The sequence below is a fragment of the Phascolarctos cinereus genome, unplaced genomic scaffold (assembly GCF_003287225.1).
Source record: "Phascolarctos cinereus isolate Bilbo 61053 unplaced genomic scaffold, phaCin_HiC Scaffold_2;HRSCAF=192, whole genome shotgun sequence".
Lineage (NCBI taxonomy): Eukaryota > Metazoa > Chordata > Mammalia > Diprotodontia > Phascolarctidae > Phascolarctos > Phascolarctos cinereus.
Genome location: NW_027555625.1, coordinates 45,133,989 through 45,146,399, shown reverse-complemented (window position 1 = coordinate 45,146,399; position 12,411 = coordinate 45,133,989). Strand labels below are relative to the sequence as shown.

The 12,411-nt window shown below is 43.4% G+C and overlaps 1 pseudogene; it reads right to left on the bottom strand.

Annotated features, from left to right (window-relative positions):
* Positions 1-1,805: 1,805 nt before the first annotated feature.
* Positions 1,806-3,761, bottom strand: LOC110192435 (carbohydrate sulfotransferase 4-like; annotated as a pseudogene).
* Positions 3,762-12,411: the final 8,650 nt, after the last annotated feature.

Below are 12,411 nucleotides of genomic sequence, written 5' to 3'. Positions count from 1 at the left end.
CCTTAAATACAAAAATAAATTCTGCCTTTGTATAAAAGATTATGAAAACACCTGTGCTTTCTAGAGTGAAGGATATTTCCTTTAAAATACATGGGTAACAGATATAACCTAGACATAGAAGAAAGTTACGGTTTCGGAATGAAGAATATAGCACTAGATGTACAGGAATCCAAGAAAAAAGGCAATCTGGTGTCTTTAGAAGAGGAGAACATCCCCAAAGTAAATGTGCTTAAGATTTAAAAAAAAAAACCTCCCAGTAAATATTGCATGAAGCCTATAGGGGACGCTAGATTATGCAATCTGGAAGCCGAGCCGGTCACTGAAAACACCAAATAGGAAGCTCCTCAGTGTCAAGTCCTATCTGTGTATGAACTTTAGAAACTGAAAGAGCCCGAGGAAGCTGCTTTCCTGGCCGCTAGGGCACGACTTAGGCCCGGCTGATATCCTTGTCTGTAAGGCCAGACCAGCTCTTGGGACACAAGCTGCCCAGCTGAGAGCAGAGGCCAAGGAGGCTGCTGAGCTCCAAGGTTCTCTGCTTCAAGTTCTGGCTCTTCAGTAAGTCTGCCCAAGGCTTCTTGGCCCAGAATTTCTGGCCGTATTGGCCAAGGCATTAGTAAACTAGTGGGCCCTTCACACCCTTTCCAGGACTGACAGTCAATGAACCAAGACATGGAAGTAGACAGTGCAGGTCATGAGGTTGAGGGGGCATTCAATAAGAAGTGTTGGGCCAGTAAGACCTCTGCAACCCCCTGCTCCTCCTCAGGACCTCACCTTGGGAGCCCTCTTACTTCCTGTTGTTTCTCTGTGAGTTCAGAGAGGGCAAAAGGTGGGTGAAGAAAGGAAAGAGGGACCTGGTACCCTCTGGCTGTGTTTGTCACTATGGCTCACAATTGGAATCTTATTTCTTTGACTATTCATTTGCGTATCTATGCTAAGAGGCAGAAGGACTCAATGGATAGATAACTGGCCTCAAATCCATGGTATCTAAATCCAGTCTAAGTCTGAATCATTTTCCAGCATATGGTGGAACAGAGGAATTTTCTGTAACCTACTCTGTAACCTCTAGTCAGCTCTCAGCAGTCTCTGATATATCTAGTCAGCCACATCTCTCAGCTGCAGATCCAGCAGTCGGCCTCTGCCCCAGGTCAGCAAAGGGGAACTTGGTCGTGAGGTGCCCTTGCATCTTTTGCTCTCTTGTCCATTTGTTAGTCCTGCCCTAACAAACACCGGCCCTGGCTTACCATCATCATTTACTTTGTCTTATGTACGTACTATTGAACCCTTCTGGAGAAATTGCCACAGGCTTGCTGAATGAAGTCATTGCATACATGTTACCTAATCATAACTAGGTTCTCACTGCTGTACAACCACACTTTTAGAGATGCACCTTATCACGCTCTACACTGGACCTGAGTCAGGAAGACCCAAGTTCAAATCTGGCCTTGGACACTTCCTAGCTGTGTGACCCTGGATAAGTCACTTTTCTTTTCCAAGAGCATCTGCCTCCCAGGGTTGCGGGGAGGGTCAAAGGAGAAAATATTTGTAAAGCACTTTGCAAACCTTTAAGCACTATATAAATGCTACCTATTGTTATTTTAAACCTCCTCTCTTTGACCCCCTAGTCTGCCATAATAACCTGAAGCAAAATAGAACCCTGTGTTCCAGGCCACCTTTTCAGAAGTCTCCACTCTCCCAAGCCATTGAGAACTAGAGGAATTTGAAGCAGGGCACACCATAGCTCTGTAGCCTTCTCTGTCCTCCTGCATCCCAAAGTGAAGGTTACAGAAAGCTAAAGAGCAAAACAGGGTGTGAATACAGCCTGAGATGGAATTGATTCATTAACAAGTATTTTAGAAACATGTTAGTTCATAAAGTGAGGCATACTTGAATTTTGTTTATCTTTTGATTTCTTGCAAAAAATGTTTAAAGAGAAAACAATTAGGTTTTAAAAGATAAACGCGTGGTACATGTGCCGATATCCATGGTGTTCCCGCTTGTGGCAGAGCCCAGTTTCTTGGTAATACCTCTTACTCTGACAGAATGTGGACTGAGAATGTGTTTTCCCTGTGTGGTGTTCTATAACATTTATCCATGGGCTCTTGTAGGCTCTGAAGCCTCCAGTTAGCTGTAGTGGAGGTTGGGGCTGCTGTATATAGAGCTGGGCTTTCAGTCAGCCCTTGGGCTGCCCAGCTGAGCGGGCCTGAGGGAAGATAGCAGATCCAGTGACAGATTCCTCAACTCTTGTTCAGACAAAGCTGGCTGGTAGCCCATCAGTCACCACAGATAGCCTGCATTTGGGTCACCCTTTTATAGGGCAATGAGCAGCGCCAGGCCTGGGAAACATTGTGGCTGTGCCTGGAATTTGGGTAGAAGGAATGATTTCCCAAACCCTGCCCCTGAGTAATGAACTGAACCCAGGACTGGAGCTGAGGCAAGACTTGTAATTGTGAGAAATTGTATAGCTGGGAGGCCTGGAGCAGAGGCCCCGGGCCAGATCCTCATAGTGCATTCAGAGGTAGCGTCTCTGCAGAGGGCCCTCGTGTTGCTGTGCGGCCTCATCGATCTCCTGTTGGCTTTGGCAAATCACCTTCATCAAGTAATAGGGCCGGTCAAATGCGATCATCCAACATCAGTTTGCCTTTTATGTGTTCTCGGGAACAGAACATGGACCAGGGGTCACATACCAGCTAAACAATGTGCAGGTTGGGAGCCGGGTCAGTCAGCAGTGAGTAGAGGCCCTTGGGGTTGAAGAAGCACCCCTCCTTGAGCACCATGTGGCTGTAGGAGTTGCAGGCCTTCACCATCCCACTGAAGGGCTGCTTTCTGCACAAAGGCCTGCATTCCAACTCCACGCAGAAAGGCGCCACAGGCAGGGGGAGAGCACGAGGCCCTCCTTGTCTCCCACACGAAGAGGTCAGATTGTTTTCTGGATCCAGGGCCAGCTAGTTGCCAAGGACAGTCATATCACAGGCAGATGGAGCGGACCAGGTCCTGCATGTGCTCCTGCAGCATGGCAAAGCTGCTCCTAAAGAAAGCCAGATAGAAGACGTCTGGGTGCTGGCTGAAGGATGGCCCCATGAGGGAGGAGCCAGAGCGCCATGAAGAAGGATCAGCACCTGCATCTCTCTTGGATTCTTCAGACTTCCGCTGTTGCTGGGGAGTCGGAAGAACAAAATGATGACTGTGGGTTGCAATGCCAGGAAGAAGAGGAGCCTTGGCTTGTTTTCCAGGAGAACTCTCCAGGAGGTAGGAAGCCTGTCAGGTCCAAAAATATGTGCTCTCTCAAGCGTCAAGGTCAATATCCTCACTCTCACCCTTTCTCTGGAGATGCTGAACCCAGCCATATCTGGTCACAACTTCCCAGATCACTCCTCTCCCTAGGAGCGTGGCATTAATTCCACATTCCTAGTCCCTTGGAATTCCTCCCTTGTTTTCCCTTGCTCCTTAGTTCTGTAGTGCCACAGGAGGGCCAAGAGTGCCTGAACCCACCTATTTTTATCTCTTTCTAAATCACCCTTCTTCCATGTAGCAGATGAATATGTCTTGGCTCTCTCCATATGCCCTCATGGCCTGGGGTTTTTTGTTTGTTTGTTTTGTTTGTTTTTTTAATGGAAAAGTGAAGTGTGGCCCCACTTCTCCCTCAAAACTTACATGCTTTCTTATGACATAAGCAAATGTCAAAGAATTACATCACAGAGGAAGTCAGCATATGTCAGCCTGTTCACTGTCAAGACCACGTTGTAAGGCAGCCACTCATACATGGCAGGTAGTTTCTATCAAGAAGGAGGTGTTCAGGTTTTTAGCTCACCTGCCCAAGAAGGGGACAGTTAGATTAAATGTCTCGAGGTCAGGGAGCCAGTATCTCTAAGTGTCCAAGTACTGTCAGTAATGCACAACCTTAGTAAAGTATTCTAAGTTCTTCAAACAGATCTCTGTCAGAGTGCAAAAGTAAAAGGCAAAATAATGGCTCAGAACCCATAGCTCTGAGATCACAGGGACCACATTCTGTTTTGACAGCTTCTCAAATTGTCATTTCTGTGATTTATATTACCCTCACCCAGGACTCAGGCCCTGGGAATATCTGAATTTTAACTCATTTCTATTCCTCCCCTGTAAGTATTCAATTCCCTTGAAAGTTTCTCAGGCTACCAAGGCATGAAAGTTAAGTCGATAAGAATTTATTATGCACTTACTGTGTGGTAGGCACTACTGCTATCTTTAATCATTAGAGTTACAAAGAACAGCAGAAGCAGTTCCTGCCCTCAGGGAGCTCACAATGTAATGGGACATGCAGGCAACTTTGTACCGATAGATTGAGCATGAATCTAAGGTAAATCACAGAAAAAAGACACTAAAAATAACGGAGGGGGCAGCTAGGTGGTGCAGTGGATAGAGCTCTGGCCTTGGAGTCAGGAGGACTTGAGTTCAAATCCGGCCTTAGACACTTGACCCTTACTAACTGTGTGACCTTGGCCAAGTCACTTAACCTCTATTGCCTCGCCAAAGCAACAACAGCAAGGGTGACCAGCTTCTTGTAGCAGGTGGGATTTTAGCTGAGACTTGAAGGAAATCACGTGAGTCAGAGGGAAACCAGGGAAGCCAGAAGGTGGAGGCCAGGAGGGAGAGTGCTCCAGGCTTGGGGAAGAGCCTGGGGAAATTCAGTGTGGAGGAGGGAGGGCTGTGAGCAGGAAACAGCAAAGGAGGCTGGCGTCACAGTGTCACAGACTGTGTAAAGGGTAAGAAGGTGAGAAAGGTCCGAGAGCTTTGTCCTTGGTCCTAGAGGCAGTAGGGAGCCACTGGAGTTCATTGAATAGGAGATGGAATGTTGGCTCTGCACTTTGGGAAGATCCCTTTGGTGGCCAAGTGGAGAGTGGACCGGCATGGGGAGAGGCTGGAGGCAGGACGACCAGCCAGAAGGCTATTGCGGTAGTCCAGGTGTGAGGTCAGGGCCCACACCAGCATTGTGGCAGTGTCAGAGGGGGATGGGGTGAATGTGAGAGGCGGTGCAAAGGTAAAGTCAGCAGATTGGATGTGAGGCTGAGAGAGGAAGGAGTCAAGAAGGGCCTCTAGGTTGTGAGCCTTGGGTGCCTGGGACGATGGAGTTAACCTTGACAATAATAGATAAGTTAGGAAGAAGGGAAAGAGAATGAGTTGGGGTTGTGTTAAGTTTAAGATGTGTATGGGACATCTAGTTCCAGGTGCCTAATTGACCTTTGGAGATGAGAGACTGGAGGTCAGGGAAGACATTGGGGCTGGATAAATAGATCTGAGAATCATCTGCGTAGATGACATGAATGTGGAATATGGAACAAGTTTATAACACTCACAGATAAAGAAATTCTGTCTGAGCCCATAGTCACCGTAACCCTTCTGGGGGACATCCTCTTGCCTAGAGACTATAGAGTCTGTCCAGCTTAGTGCTTAAAAATTTTTTTTCAGTGTTTAGATTGTCAAGAGTTTTCTGTGTTAAGTATGGATACAAACTACTTTTTTTTTTTGATACAGCTATCCAATTTTCCTGACATTGAATGATGGAAAAGAGATGAGAGAAGGGTTTATAAACTCTCAGTTCTGTCTCAGCCACTCCAGAGGTACCAGCTCTTCCTGTTTGGAAGCCAGTTAGAAGACTGTTTGTCATCACACAGTATTGGCCCTTCAGTCCTGATGCTTACCAGCAATCTAACCCTGGGCCAATCAGTCACATTTCACCTCCTCTGAACTTCAGTTTCCTTATCTCTAAAATGGGGCTAATCCTTGTGCTTCATAGAATAATTGTGAGGTAAGCACCTAGGAACCTTGAAAGCACTTTATGGATGGCTTATTTCTCATTGTGATATTGTCTTATTCAAGAGAAACACTAGTAAACATTTGTTGAACTGAGCTACTGAGTCTTGAAAGTGCCCCTGCCCATCAACTGTTGGTTCCTCGGCTGGTATTTATGGAGAAGATAGCACCACAGTCTTGGTGAATGGATGCTGCAGCCTTCTGCCTTATTTTCTGCCTCTAATCACCAAAGCCATAACTAGCATGAGGCCACCAGAGCTTTATCCCAGGATGCCAGAATTATCGGGGTGCTGACTGTATTTTCGCCACCTTCCAGTGGTCCCTCCCCAAGGAGAAGGAGACTCCAGGTGCTCTGCAGGTTCTGTTCTAGAACAACAGGGGTCCAGAAGACAGGTATTGCTCTTCTAGACCAGGTATGGCACCAAGCAGAAGGGCAGTGCAGATTCTAGGTAGTTGAGGGATAAGTGACAGGAGGAGACATAATCTGAATGATTTCTACAGTTCTTTCGGCTCAGAGATTCTGTGATCTTACAGTTTAAGGTGTGCCAGCCACAGAAACCAGACTCTGAGCCCCACATATTCTCTTTCTTTATTTCTCCCTCCTCCACCCCACAATTCCTGGTAAGAAGAGAACAGTGAAGCAAAGAAGCCTTAAAAGACCTGAGAGGGTCTGATATACTAGGTTCATTTCCCCAGAACAGTTGCAGTTTTCGTGTCAAGTTTCCTGAATTGGAAAAGAAACCGACCCGTTTTGTTGTGTTCTTTCCTTTTTCGCTCTGTCTGTCTTCCATTTCACTGGGGCAGTGCACCAGCATCTGGTAAGCAGCTCCCACCTTATTTGCATCTCATCATCAGATATGTTGAATGGGACTATGTTCAGGTCACTGCTGTGCACACAAATGAGAACCAGACATGTTTCCTACCCTTAATCATCTGCCTAATTGAGGAGACAGTACATATGTGTAATAAGACAAAATAGAAGGTCCCATCGCATGCCAATCAACAAATGAGTAGGGTAACAGTTCGTACCCTTCGGCTATTGCTGTGCACAATGGAGGGTGCTGAGACTCGGAGTTACTTGCATTGCCATCCAGTGGCAGCAGTTGTTTTGAAATAATTTATAAGTAAACATATGGGAGAAAATGGCAGAGTTGTTTTTCTAAATCATCTCCAACCTAACAACTTCACAAAAAAAGAAATTATCAGTTGTGTCTAGAACACCAAAGCTGAATCCACAGGATAAGAAGGCAGAAATAGTGTGCAAGGTAAAACACAAACATAACATCACAGGATACCATGATGACACAACACATTCCATCACAACACTGGAGGAGAACCTGAATACTTAGAGCTTCCATTTAGCACATGGAGCAGTGAACCCAAGCAGCTGCCAAGAACTTTGCTTCATGGAATATGGGGGTTAACCATCCCTCTCCCCGCTGATCTCCTGAGCTTTGAGGATGAAAGAGGAACAGCTGGAGTGTGCATGTGGGAGACAAGGCAGCATAGAGCGCAGCACAGAGGTGGCCAGAGAGCTGCGTGTGCCTGAGAGAAAAGGAGCCAAAACCCCTTCTCTGCGGGCCAAGCTTACCAGGGATGCCCAGCCTTGGAGAGTCAAGGATCTCAAACCTAACATGTCTAAAACCAAAACCATTCTTTTTTGCCCCAGAGCAGCCTATCTTCCAAACTTGCCTGTTGCTATCGAAGTCATCACCATTATTTCAGTTTTCCAGGTTTGTAACTTCAGCTTGGGGCAGCTAGATGGCACGGTGACCTGTCCTACAAATCTAAGCCTAACTATAAATTTTTTTAAAAGATGAATATTCAATAACAAATGGGCATTTGAAATAATCTTAGAAAGAAAACAGACCTGAAGAGATTATTTCCTTTTAAAATGCCCCAGACAACAGAAACACAAGAAGGGTAAACAAATACAAACCAAAAATGACAAAATAACAGTGACTATTCAGGGCCTTCTTTCTTTCTTTTTTTAAATTTTTGGCTAGGCAGAGGGGTTGAGTGACTTGCCCAGGGTCACACAGCTAGTTAAGTGCTAAGTGTCTGAGGCCGGATTTGAACTCAGGTCCTCCTGACTCTAGGGCTGGTGCTGTATCACTATGCCACCTAACTGCCCCAGGGGCCTTCTTTCTAAATGCACACAAGGAGACAAGGGTGAACACAGAAGTCAAAGAGAAGTGGTGATGGAGAAGCTAGTCCAAAACATTGTAAACCAAACCTTACAATACCTTACCTACAGGCAAACCAATGTTTGTTTGTTTTGTGGGAGACTCAATTACAAAGTAGGAGGGCACATAAAAAGAGAAAGCGGAAGAAGAAAATAAGAATGTGCCCTAATCATCAGAGGCTAACAATGAAGGGCAAAACTACTTCAGTCTTTCAGGAAGAAAAGAACCTACAGGAGAATGGACAAGGAGGCAAAGGCAGGGATTAAGAAACGGGGAAACCTTGTTTCGGTGGGGGGAGGGAGTACCACTGATGAGGGTTATGAAAGAAGAGACGGGGATTTTATCCGCTTCAATGGATATTATTTGCAGGGATTTGGTGCTTAGGCCATTCATCCTGCATCAGGAGTAGGAGAATCAGAGCTCCTGGAAATGAGAGACATCCAAAAGATTGGGAAGCCCTGGACCTGAGGAAAAAACTTTAAGGCAAATGAAGGCCAAATGACTAAGAGTAGGACGAAGGTCAAAAATGGACTGACAGTCAGGGACATAGGAAGAGTTCTACTATAGGGTAGTATCCTCTCTATCACCTGTAGGAATCGTTATTTCCAGAAGTAAGACAAAATAAAAGGGGGTTAGGGCTGCAAGGGGTAGGATCTAAAAGTAATAACAGAAGCTGTTTTAAGAGAAACAGACAAAAAGAAATCCAAAGTTCTAATTCCATGAGGAATAAAGAAAACAAAAGACTATATGGGAAATGAAGCAAAAAAAACCCAAAAGTCTGGAATAGGGAGAAGGGGAAGATAAATAACGAAGAGAAAAGAAAAGTGAAAAAAAATTTAAATATAATGGAAAAATTGGGGAATGAGGGATTCTGCTTGACCGAGGGGGAGAAATTAAATAAGCAGATAAAAGCAAGCAAGAAAAAGGAACCAATAAGCAAGACTCCACAACCAGAGAAAGGAGTAGTAAATGGGAGACAGAGGTGAGGAGGAATGTAAGCGTTAAGGGAAGAGAACCAGTGGAATATGGCTGCCTTTAAAAAGATTAAAATAACTGAACATATACTTTTGTGAACAATGGAAAGGAAAAAAAAATTTGGAAAAAATATTAGAGACAAATGGAGGAAAATAAAAACCTTATTCTCAAAACTATGAATGTGATGAATTAAACAATTCAATAAAACCAAAAAGTGATATTCAGTTAAAAAAAAATAAGCCCACAATCTCTTGCTAACAAAAAAGTTTTTTAAAAGCACAGAATAAAAATGGGGGCCTGGAAAAAAATTTACTCCATGAAGTGATTCCAAAAAAGCAGGCGTTAGAATCATGCTGTCAGCCAAAGCAAGAACCAACGTTCAAAACAAAGGGGACAAATGAGGGAATTACATTTTATATAAGTTAGCCAATCTAATAAAAAGGAAGAGGGCAAAAAATCAAATCAAAATAGCAAATGAGCTAGGTGAAAACACAACAAAGCCAGAAAAACGTAAAAAGAATAATTAGGACCTACGATGCAGAGTTATATGCTAGCAAAACCAAGAGCACAGAGAAATGCTTTCAAAAATATAAGATACCCAAACTTATTATTTCACCAAATGGAGATCTTAATGTAATCTCAGAAAAAGGAAATAGATCTTTAATCTCTCATATCCCAATTGGATGTCCAGTAGACATCTAACCATTACCTTTCCCCCGACCCCACCCCACACTCCTATTATCCCTGTTACTGTAAAGGACAATCCCTTCCTCTCAGTCTCTGAGGTTTACAACCCAGGAGGTATCCTTCACACTTCACTATCACCCCCTAATAATACTAATAGCCAGGATTTATATAATGCCAACTGTGTGACAGGCACTGTGCTAAGCACCTTACAATTATTGCATTTGAGCATTACAACAGCAATAATCATAGCGCCTGGAAAGGTGGTGCTATTATCCCCATTTTACAGATGAAGAAACTGAGGCAAATAGGTTGAATGACTATTACCAGAGTCACAGCTAGTAAGTGTCTGAGGCTGGATTTGAATTCAGGTTTTCCTGACTCCAAGTTCGAAACTCTATCTACCATGCCACCTAGCAGCCAAGCATTTTCCAAGGCCTGTCGATTTCACTTCTGCAACATCTTTCAAATACGCTCCCTTCTCTTGTCTGATGCTGCAACTACCCTGGTTCAGGCTCTTATCACCTCATCCCTGGACTACTGCTATACCCTGCTGGTGGGTCTGCCTCCCTTCATTCTCTCCCCATTCCATCCTCCATTCAGCCACTAAAATGACTTTCCTAAAGCATAGGTCTGACCGTATCGTTCCCCGACTCAGTAAACTTCAGTGGCTCCCCATTGCTTTCAGCATCAAATACGAAGTGTTGTGTTTGGCATTCAAAGCCTTTCATAACCTGGCTCCCTCCTAACTTATTAGTGTCCCTACACCTTACTTCCCTCCAGGTGCGCTTCAATCCAGTGACGCTGGCCTCCTGACCTGTCTCGGTTCTGGGCATTTTCCGTGGCTCTCACCCATACCTAGAATGCTATCCCTCCTCCACTCCGCCTGCCCACTTCTTAGCTTCCTTTAGGATCCAACTAAAATCTCATCTTTTATAGGAAGCCTTTCTCAACCCCTCTTAATTCCAGTGCCTTCCCACTATTGTTTCCTGTTTATACCATATATAGTCTGCTCTGTATGTAATTGTTTGCATGTCGTCTTCCCCCATTAGACTGTAAGCTTCTTGAGGGCAGGGATTGTCTTTTGCTCCTTTTTGTGTCCCCAGCAATTAGCACAGTGCTTGGCACATCGTAAATGCTTAATTAATAAATGTTTATTCTGAAAATGCATAACAACAGCAGTCAGACAAATTAAAGGTATAAATATGAGTAAAGGAGATAAAGCTATCCCTATTTGCTGATGATGTGATATGATGATGTGCTTAGAACATCCTGGGGAACCAGCAAAGATAGCAATTGAGATAATAGCTTCGGCAAAGTAACAGGCTACAAAATAAACCGTTAAAAATCAACTGCATTTCTATATAACTGAATCTAAGAGACAGTAATAGAAGAAGAAGTCTCATTCCAGTAATGAAAAAAATGCATAAAATACCTGGGATCCATCTACCAAACCCCCCCCCCCAATGACTTGTATAGAATCAATTACAAAGCCCTCCTTAAAGAAATAAAGAACTGGAGGAACAGTCAGTGCTCATGGCTGGGCAGTGCCAATATTACAAAAATGACAGTACTGCCAAAGTTAATTAACACTTTTAAAGCTCTAGATCAATCAGATTATCAAAAGAATGTCTTATAAAACTTGATAAAATAGTTCATTTGGAAAAACAAAAGATCTGGAATATTAAAAGAAATCATAAAAAAGGCAGGGATACCCAGGGAATATCACTTCCAGACCTCGAATTGTCTTATAAAGCAACAGTTACTAAAAACGTCTGGTATTGATTAAAAAATAGTGAGGTAGATCAGTAGAACAGAGTAGAAAAGGAGAATCAGAAACAATGGAACTCAATAACCTAGTACTGGAGAAAATGAGAAATATAAATTACTCAAGGAAAAAACTCTATTTGATAAAAACTGGGAAACCAGTCTAGCAGAAATTCGACAGCCTAACACTGTACACCTCCTTCTACAATACATTCTAAATGTATGTGTGACTCAGTATTAAAAATTATGCTGTAAGAAAATTAGAAGAGAAACTAATCATATACCTCTCACAACTCGGGGCAGGTGATATATTTTTAACCAAAAGGATAGAAGCATTTGCAAGAGACAAAATACCTAACTTTGATTGTGTGAAACTGAAAAGATGCATAGACAAAATTAATGCACCAAAAATAAAGGAAGTAGTTAAATGGGGAGGAAGTTCTTTGTATTCAAATTGGTAAGAGTTTGGCCTCCAAAATACATAGTTACCAGATTCCATATATGTTATATATGGGAGGTGGTCATATACGCATATATTTGCATGTGTGAGGCACATAGCCTTTCCCCAATAAATAGTCAAGGATATGAACAAAAAGTTCTCAGAAGAATTGCAAACTATTAACAACCACCTAAAAGAATGTTTCAAGTCTCTAATAATTAGAGAAATGTGAATGCAAACAACTCTGAGGTTTTACCTCACATTCTGTCAATTGGCAAAGATGACAAGCTGTGACAATAGTCAATGTTGGAGAAGTCGTTGGAAAGTAGGCACACTGGAGAATTGTTGATGCAGCTGCGAACTAGCACAACCATTTCGGAAAACAGTTTGTAATTATGTAAAGTAAATAAGTTCTCCATACCCCTTAACCCAAAGATTGAATTACTGGGCTTATACCTCATGGAAGCTACTGATAAGAAGAAAGCCCCAAAATATTTGTTATAGCACATTTTGTGATAGCAAAGAGTTGGAAACAGTAGATGCTCATTGATTGGGGAATTACTAAACAAATTGTGG